Below are 8,848 nucleotides of genomic sequence, written 5' to 3'. Positions count from 1 at the left end.
GACTTGGAAAGTAGAGCTATGAACCACTGTGTCCAAGTAAAGAGGCTTATTGATATAGTTCCACTTCAGCTGCTTCATCAGAGGCAGCTCTTAGTTTGGACTTTACCACAAACTGCAGAGACACACACTAAGGTATGTGTCACTAGTAAGCAAGACTAAACAGAGAAGCACCACTACGTATGTGCAGTGCCTCTCACCATGATAGGCTTTGGCCTCCTAAACAAATAAGATACAGTCTCAGTAACACTTTCTGATCTGAAAGTGAAAAGCTTGGATTTTAAATTCAAGTGAAAAATAAAGAAGGTATACTTTGTCCCTATCCATCCAGCCAAGAGTGTATGTATGTGATGCATATGCCGGGAGCAGTTGATTTGTTCTGAAAGCTGAGAAATTTGTAGTTGCTCTAATGTGTTCCAAGGGCAATCTCAGAGTCACGAGTGAGCTGCTCAGAGTATTACCTTTCTGGTCTCAACAGTCCTATTCATTGCTCTGAAGCCTTTAAAATTGGGCCATTTATATTCAGAGCTTTGAGGCCTAGGACTGAATTCTAAGGAAGACTGTATTTCACTGGAGAGCTGCAGTTCTTATGGGGACACCTAGGTATAATCTCTGAAAACTTTAGGCTTTCAGTTGTAGCTGTTTGGACTGCTTTCAAAGGCACCTCATCAGCATTCAGTGAAGGAGAGAGAGATCTGCTTCCCCATAGATCCTTATGGTACAGGTGGGAGTGCTTAACATTCCCTTGTGGGGAACAGCAACAAGGTCTCCCTTACCCCGTCTGTTCAACTACCCTCCTCCTCAGTCAAATAACATATCCACAATTTATCCAAACGCAACACCATATACTTGAAATATGTTTTATGRCTATACACATTTTCTAGTTGTAAAGCAGTAGGGAGTATAAGGGTGTTTTGATTCCTTCTAAAGCACAAGCTACTGTGGTGGTTGCTCCTATATTACTATGCATCATATTACTGTACAGCTCTGACCTTCAGTTTTGCTGGGTCTACATCTGCATTGTTTTCTGGGTAGAATGGTAGTCTTATCTTTGCAATTTTGATTATATTGTTCATATCTGATTCTATGAGACAACTGAAAGGCAAGAAAAACATCAGAAAACCTATAAATATTCAAATGAATTCAAATATATAAGAACTCTTGGGAGTAACTTTTCCCACCTATCAATAGGTCAACTTCTGTTGTTTGTCATAGACCTAATACTTGCTGGCACAGCTATATCTACAAAGTTAAGTACTAAAAATGAGGTTATCTCAAAATTAAGGTTGCATTCACCGAACCTCTTCAAAATATGCATATACTGAAAAAAATCTTTATTAGCGTAACCATACATTCTCTTTACTACTGCCCGTTCCTTATGTGACTGACCTCTTTATTCCCTGCCTTCATTGTTCTGTCCCTATCCAGTACTCATTCTTTTTATAACTCTTTCTCATCATCACTGCTCAATTGTCCCCAGATTCCTCAAAAAGAATGCTGGAAAAGGCTTATTATTTCATCCTTCTAACTGCCAGAAAAAAATGTTTCTGTTTAATAGCAAATTATAGTTTTTCCAAGGCCATTTTCAAAGGGATGTTCAAACACATATAGCCACCAAAAGAAAATCAAGAAAATCTAAATTTCAAATTTCAAGTAGAGTGACAAAATAAAAACAATTTAGTCATTGCTTAAAAAAAAAAAAAAAGGAAGCACAAGCAAAGTATTTTCCCTTTCTCTTCTCTCAAATAAATCTGTGTTACTGATAGTGTCCATAAAAATTAATCCGAGATTCCCACTAAGCATGAAAAATTTCATCTGGAATTGTCCATGTCTGACAGTTACAAACAGCTGCAAGCAACATCCTAATAGACAAAGGATAAGGCATCCTTAACAACAGGCAGCTCTAGCTATAATTCAACTGATTTTTCATCAGAGAAGTGAATCATTATTTACTATATTGCTTTGGAAGAAAAAAAGCTGAACACCAAGGAATCACTCATCCCCACACACCTCAGGAAGGGAAATGGAGAGAGATCTGAGGAACAACCCTTTCACAGACTGAAGGGAGTGTTGAAAAAATGAAGCCTAGGGCACACCATGTCTTTCTGCTCCCTATGTCTACACAGAAAAGAGAGAAGGGAAAGCAGRTTCTCTTACCCCCTTGTATTGCCATATTCATACGACTGAGGGTAGGAGAGGGACAGAGAGGAAACAAAGCTTTCCTAGTCTGTGTAGATTTCTGGACATCTGCTTATAAGACCAGATGTCCCAGTCTGACACTCTTTAAAGCAATGGACACAAACGTCCTGGTATCAAACATCTCATATTGAGGTATTTACACTAAAGGATACGCCTAAGCCTACTTAACTTACTAGCGATATATATTCAGGCTCAGTATCTGCCCACAGATATAGTCTCAGCCTCAGGCAAAGTCAACATGATAATTAACTGTAGTTCCTCACTATTACACCATGCACGTATTTTAATTACAGGCAAGAGATATATCCTAAGTTCAGSCTTAACCCGCCTCACATTCACCAAGTTCTGGCTTGAATACTCCTGCTGGTCCTTTTCACTACAGGATCAGCCAAAGCGCATGGAAAATACTGTGGGGTCCATAAGCAACAGAAATGTATTCCGGTAGGATAARCCTAACATGTATCTTGCAGTCACTTCAGCTCACGGAAAAGCAGCCAAAGGTTAAATTTGTCCCCGTTTAATGGAGATCAAGAGGCACAATGTTGTGGTGCAGGACTGTGCAGCACAAGCCTCACGACCTTCAAAAAAACACCCTATCATTGCAAGTTCCCTTCAAGCATCTGGTCTGCATGTCATTATAAATCATTTGAATTCTTTCCTCTTCCCTGCAGTTGCTGCAGTTCTGAAACTTCTCCAGTATCCAGCTCCTGCCTCACAAGTTGTCAAATATCTGCTCAAGCAGTAAACACCACACACTCTACAGGGTTTTAAATTATTAATTGCTACCAGGTAGCTGATAATTACTGTACTGCATGAAAGTACATGTTATACAGAAGACAATGAGATTAGTTCCTGAAAAAGGCTAGCAACACTAAGCCAGGAATTACTAGTAATCACTTAGAAAGCAATATGATCCCAAATGCTCCCCTCCTACGCACCCCACCTCACTGAGCGGCTAGCAAAGAGCTCTCCACAAACTTCCTCACCACCACTGCCCCCTTCCTGATCCATCTGCTTTGTCACCAACAGTGAGCACCATGTTCCTTGAAGCGCTTTGAACACTRGCAGCAGTCAACATAGAGGCAGCATCTACCAGGGGATACTTGCACCTTTCTGAATAAAGATCCCCATGCACACACACTCCCTGCAGTATGTTTACTACATTTACTACATACCTCTGAGTCTGAATGGCAGAGATCCAAGCTTGTAATGCAATTTGAGCATTAGATTTTCAAGCCCACAGAGGCCATGTATGCAAAAGAAGCCTCCAGAGCAGAAGTACACACATGGGTAGTTAGCACAGCAGAGCTATTACACAACAGTTTACAAATCATCATAATTTATATGCTTGAGACAGGAACAATATTGACTATTAGTCAATAACACTTGATTCCAGGAGGAAATCCACAGCATATACTTCCTAGTGTCTATTCAGTCTGTATCTGCTGGAGTGAATTAGTATGTTTTAAAAAGAAATAGGAAAATGAACAAGAATGGCCTCTTCCTCAGACAAAACAGTGACTGTGCCACGCCCTCTGTGATGCCTTCACATACTGAATTCAACTCTGAACACTTTTTTTGTCCTGATGAGCTTTTGAAATTCATTTCAGGATGAGGTGCTACAATAAATTTGGAAACCTTGAATTTTAATAGGAACAGAGAATTGAAGTTCTTCAGGCTCCTCTGAAAACCTCTTTGCTACATTGGTTAAAAAAAAAAATGCAAGTTGGAGGTGTGCCTTAGGAATTTACATAAAAACTTAAGCACATTTCTTTGAATACTGAGAGATTTGTATTATTTCCAAAAACTAGAAACACCAAAACCAAATTAATTTTACATAGGAAACACAATAACTCCAGTAACACTGACAAATTTCCAAGTAAAATCAAATAATTTTGTCAGGAAAAAAAAATACACATGTACTCTTGGGACTCTTTCATACTATTGCCATCTTTCAGGAAGATGAAGAGATAAGCTATGCATTTTTTTCACCAGCAGGTGGCAAGCCCAAACAGCTAGCCAGCAGAACACTGCAAAACGCTCCGTGGAGACATGGTGTTTCATCACAGAGTCACGTTCAGAAAACAGGCATAGCACTGTGCAATTACGTTTCTGCATGATTAAATTTACTGCACTACTTCTTTTGCATTTTGTCTTTTATTTATCCTGGAGAACACCAAGGAGAGCCAAACAACTACTTCTTACCTTTATTTTTCAGTAAAATTAAAAAAAGAAAGGTTTCTGTAGACACATTTTCAGGATAGAGGGAGATATGCATGTGTACACATCTAAACTTGTGTGTCAGTGACAGATATTTTTACAGGTTTGGCTACAAAATGGAAGCAGCTGAGCACCTAGCTCAACAAGGGAGAAGATGCAGTGCAAGCTCCCCCCATTAGAAACCCAAGAATTCACAGGAAGGTGGCAAATTCATTGAGGCCTCAGTGTCTCTAGTGCCAGGCATAATCTGTGGCCCAGCAGATATTACTTTGGCTGTACACCAAACCATTTGATGATTCTTGGTCTCCAGCCTCCCAGGACAGGCTAGGACAATGTCAGTGCCCACTGCCACAGAGGCTAAACTRTTACCCCACTTCCAAATCCATTTAATTCCAACAGATTTCTAGGAGCCAAGGAAATTAATTTGTTCAAAAACATATAATAAAAAAGTATAAGACATCATGACAAAGCTCCGAAGTCCAGAGATGTCAGTGGAAAGGATCATTGCTGTCTGGTCCTGCTTGGCCTTAATCCTTCAGCTCAGATGAGGATGATCCTTTGTGGCCAAGGAARTAAAGAGCCATATAGAACAAATTAGCCCAAAGAATCAGGAATAACAACAAAATGGTGTTTATGGTAAGGAGGACAAATTTCTGATTTATTTTCAATGCTGATGGGACAAGATCACTTACACTCGATTCATAACCAATAGTGAAAAGCATTTCGGACCCCAATTATTATTATACATTTTTTTTTCAGATAARGCAAATCACACAAAACAGTGCTAACTTCTTTCCATTGATCATAAAGCAGAACCATGACAATTCAGTTGCACGTAATAAGATTATACATACATTTGGTCAGTGAAATCCTCCCTTGCCCTAACTCTGCAGAACCATTAACATTGCTTTGCACCATTAACATTGTTAATTCAGAAGCATCAAGCCACAAGCCTATAAAACATTTTTCCATCTCCCTAAGTAATTACCAGAAAAGTGTTTTTTCCACTGTGGTTTAAACACACACAAAAAAAATGGTTTAAAATCTTTTCAGAAAAGATTTTAAGTGATGTTGGTTTGGAAAAGGAGGCATATTAAAATATCATGTGCATTTTTAAAGCAAAAAAAAAATTAACCTAGTACTATTTTTGGGGATGTGAAAACAGGATTGAGTTATTATTTAAAGTACACTAATATACTGTAGATCAACTGTGTCAGTTTCCAACGTGCCTAAAGTGACTCGAGATTTGCCCCTCCACCAGTTGGAGGTGCTTATGGTACGGGGAGATCTTCTCCTTTCACTAGATTAACCTATTTCTTTTAAAAGTTTTTCATGAAATCTTCATAGCTCAAGTTATCTATACAACAGCAAGTTGCAGATGACACCAAGCTGGGTGGAGTGGCCGACACTCCGGAGGGCTGTGCTGCCATCCGGAGGGACCTGGACAGGCTGGAGAGTTGGGCAGAGAGGAACCTCMTGAGGTTCAATAAGGATAAGTGCAGGGTCCTGCACCTGGGGAGGAATAACCCCAGGCATCAGTACAGATTAGGGGTCGACCTGCTGGAAAGCACCTCCACGGAGAGGGACCTGGGTGTCCTGGTTGACACCAAGTTAACTTTGAGTGAGCAGTGTGCCCTCGTGGCCAAGAAGGCCAATGGGATCCTGGCCTGCATCACGAGGAGTGTTGCCAGCAGGTCAAGTGAGGTGATTCTGCCCCTCTACTCAGCTCTGGTGAGGCCGCACCTGGAGTACTGTGTKCAGTTCTGGGCACCCCAGTATAGGAGGGATGTGGAGCTTCTCGAGAGGGTCCAGAGAAGGGCAACCAGGATGATTAAGGGAATGGAACATCTCTCGTATGAAGAGAGGCTGAGTGAGCTGGGCCTGTTTTCTCTGGAGAAGAGAAGGCTGAGAGGGGATATGATTAATATGTATAAGTTCAGGAAGGGAGGATGCAGGGAGGAAGGGGACAAGCTGTTCTCACTGGTGGCCAGCGATAGGACRAGGGGTAATGGCCACAAGCTGAAGCWTAAGAAGTTCCGTCTCCAGGTGAGGAGGAACTTCTTTCCTGTGAGGGTGACAGAGCGCTGGCACAGGCTGCCCAGGGAGGTTGTGGAGTCTCCTTCTCTGGAGGTCTTCAAAACCCGCCTGGATGCCACCCTGTGCCACATGCTSTAGGTGTGCCTGCTTGAGCAGGAAGGTTGGACTAGATGRTCTGTAGAGGTCCCTTCCAACCTTAACTATTCTGTATCTCTGTATTTAAGTTATCAAGTTATCTATTCAACAACAGAGTACTTAGCCCAACAAGTTCTGATCCTTTATGAACTTCCCCCATGGTTGCTACAGTGCAATAGCTGTTCATTGCTCTAATATTTGAAGGGGTAATGATGGAGCAGAACATGTAGCTCAACAGGATTTTATCTGTGTGATAAAGCACCATTCTAGCAGTAGGAAAAAGAGGGTGAAATGCCAAGGGGAATTCCATTAAGACTCAGATGGTTCAGATTTTTTGACAGTCTCTCACAGCTACGTGTAGAGGCCAAGCTGATGTAGGAATGAATCTTTGCTCCATCCCTCAAGTAATTTTTCCCCCCAGACACCTTTAGTGTTCTTGTGCTCTGTTTTAAAATATAAATGGTTCCTGGTAAATAGGAAGAGCTCAAAGCTTTGTATGGGGCACCTAACTGAAATAAAAATCCAGTTGTTTATGCTACCTCCTGCTGAAATTATAAATTAACTCTGGCAAGAAGTGTTKTCTATATAAGTCAAATAAAATAAATCAAGTTGATTTATCTCCATAAATGGACAGAATAAGCTTTCAAATATTCACTTTTATCTTTTGATAAATGTATCTCATATATATATATCCACGGTGAAAGCAGAAAAAGAACAACAGAAAAATATTCATGATGAGCTACAGTAAAACCTTTAAGCATATTCTGACTATGAAGGGTACAATAATCTTAAACATCAAGTCTCAAGGATGTATTTATTTGGTGTCTTGCAGAACTAAGTCATAATTGCTTTCAATAAGTATTGACCACTGAGAAGAAAAATATTTTTATTAATGATGTTTATTTAATTACATACATTTATTCTCTTTGAGAATAAGATGATAAATCTGTCAGGGGAGTTTAACTTACCCTCAATTACAGTTCTTGTCTATCCAAATTTCAGTACAATAATTCTTTTAATCACAGAAGCACCTAGCAATTCCATTTTAGGATGTACTAATACTTGATCCAAGTCAGTCCCAGCTCTTTTACATGCAGGATCATTCACAGTGATTGACTTGGTCAATGTGCTAAGATCAGCACTTTGAGATACAAATTGGTCAGAATAATTTGCAAATGTAGACATAAGTGTCTATCTTCTAGTGCAYATCTTTAACTATATTCACAGTGCAGCCAACATGATTTGACTCTCTCTAGCTTCTCCTTTAGGTTCAGGTGGTGAAAGGAATCTTTTACACGATAGTTTCTTCAGAATTTTCTATGTGGAAATTCTCCAGATTTTCTATGTGGAAGGAATGCAGYGAAAAACAATTTTGTTGAAGAGTTCTTCATTTTTAACTTCTCCTTTGGAGAACTTGAGYAAAATTTTTAGTCACAAGCACTGTGACGACTTTGCAAATGCTGGTGGCACATGGCTTGTGGTTCTTGCTCCACAACAGATTACATCACATGCAGTCATTTCACATGCTGGTCCCCTAAGTACTCTTTTTGTGAGTAGAGTACTTAGAGAATCAAATATTTTAGAATTATTCAAGTCACAGAAGTATCAAAGAGTCAGTTTCAAAGACTTCTCATATTGAAGAGTCCAGGAAAAGCAGACAATGGTATTTTGCAAAGTGTCCAATTCTTCACCTTCCATAAGCATAGAACAATTACTATGAACATGAACAAGAAATGATTGTTTCTTCTGTGTACTCACTGGAGAAAAAAAAAAGAACTGTAAATACAGAATAAATTTTAACTATGGCCAAAAAAAAAAAAAAAAAAAGGAAAAAAGGACACTACACTGCTATCAGTGCTTTCAGTCTTTCAGAGTATACCAACAACCTATAGGAAAAAAACAGGTTGACCTAGGTGTTGATGTACCATGTAAGAGACTGTGTGTGTGTTTATCTCAAGCTTTAACAGTTCCAGCTCCTACATTCATGCCAAGTCAGTGTCTTAGTCTCAACAGCACTATTAATGCTCAGAATAGCCGCGTACTAGACTAAGCTCACTGCATCCATCTTTTTCCCTCTGTAGACCTACTGCATTGAAAGGGAACAGAGATAAGCATGTGTGAATTTTAAGGGAAAAAGAAACAAACAATCAAGAATTTCCTTTCATACTCTACTCCTTAAAGTAATCTTCATAGAATCATAGAACCATAGAAGACTTAAGGTTGGAAGGGACCTCAGACGTCATCTAGTCCAACCCTCCTG

The sequence above is a fragment of the Nothoprocta perdicaria genome, unplaced genomic scaffold (assembly GCF_003342845.1).
Source record: "Nothoprocta perdicaria isolate Ctin4 unplaced genomic scaffold, notPer1 scaffold_100, whole genome shotgun sequence".
Classification (NCBI taxonomy): domain Eukaryota; kingdom Metazoa; phylum Chordata; class Aves; order Tinamiformes; family Tinamidae; genus Nothoprocta; species Nothoprocta perdicaria.
Note: the sequence above shows the minus strand (reverse complement) of the source record.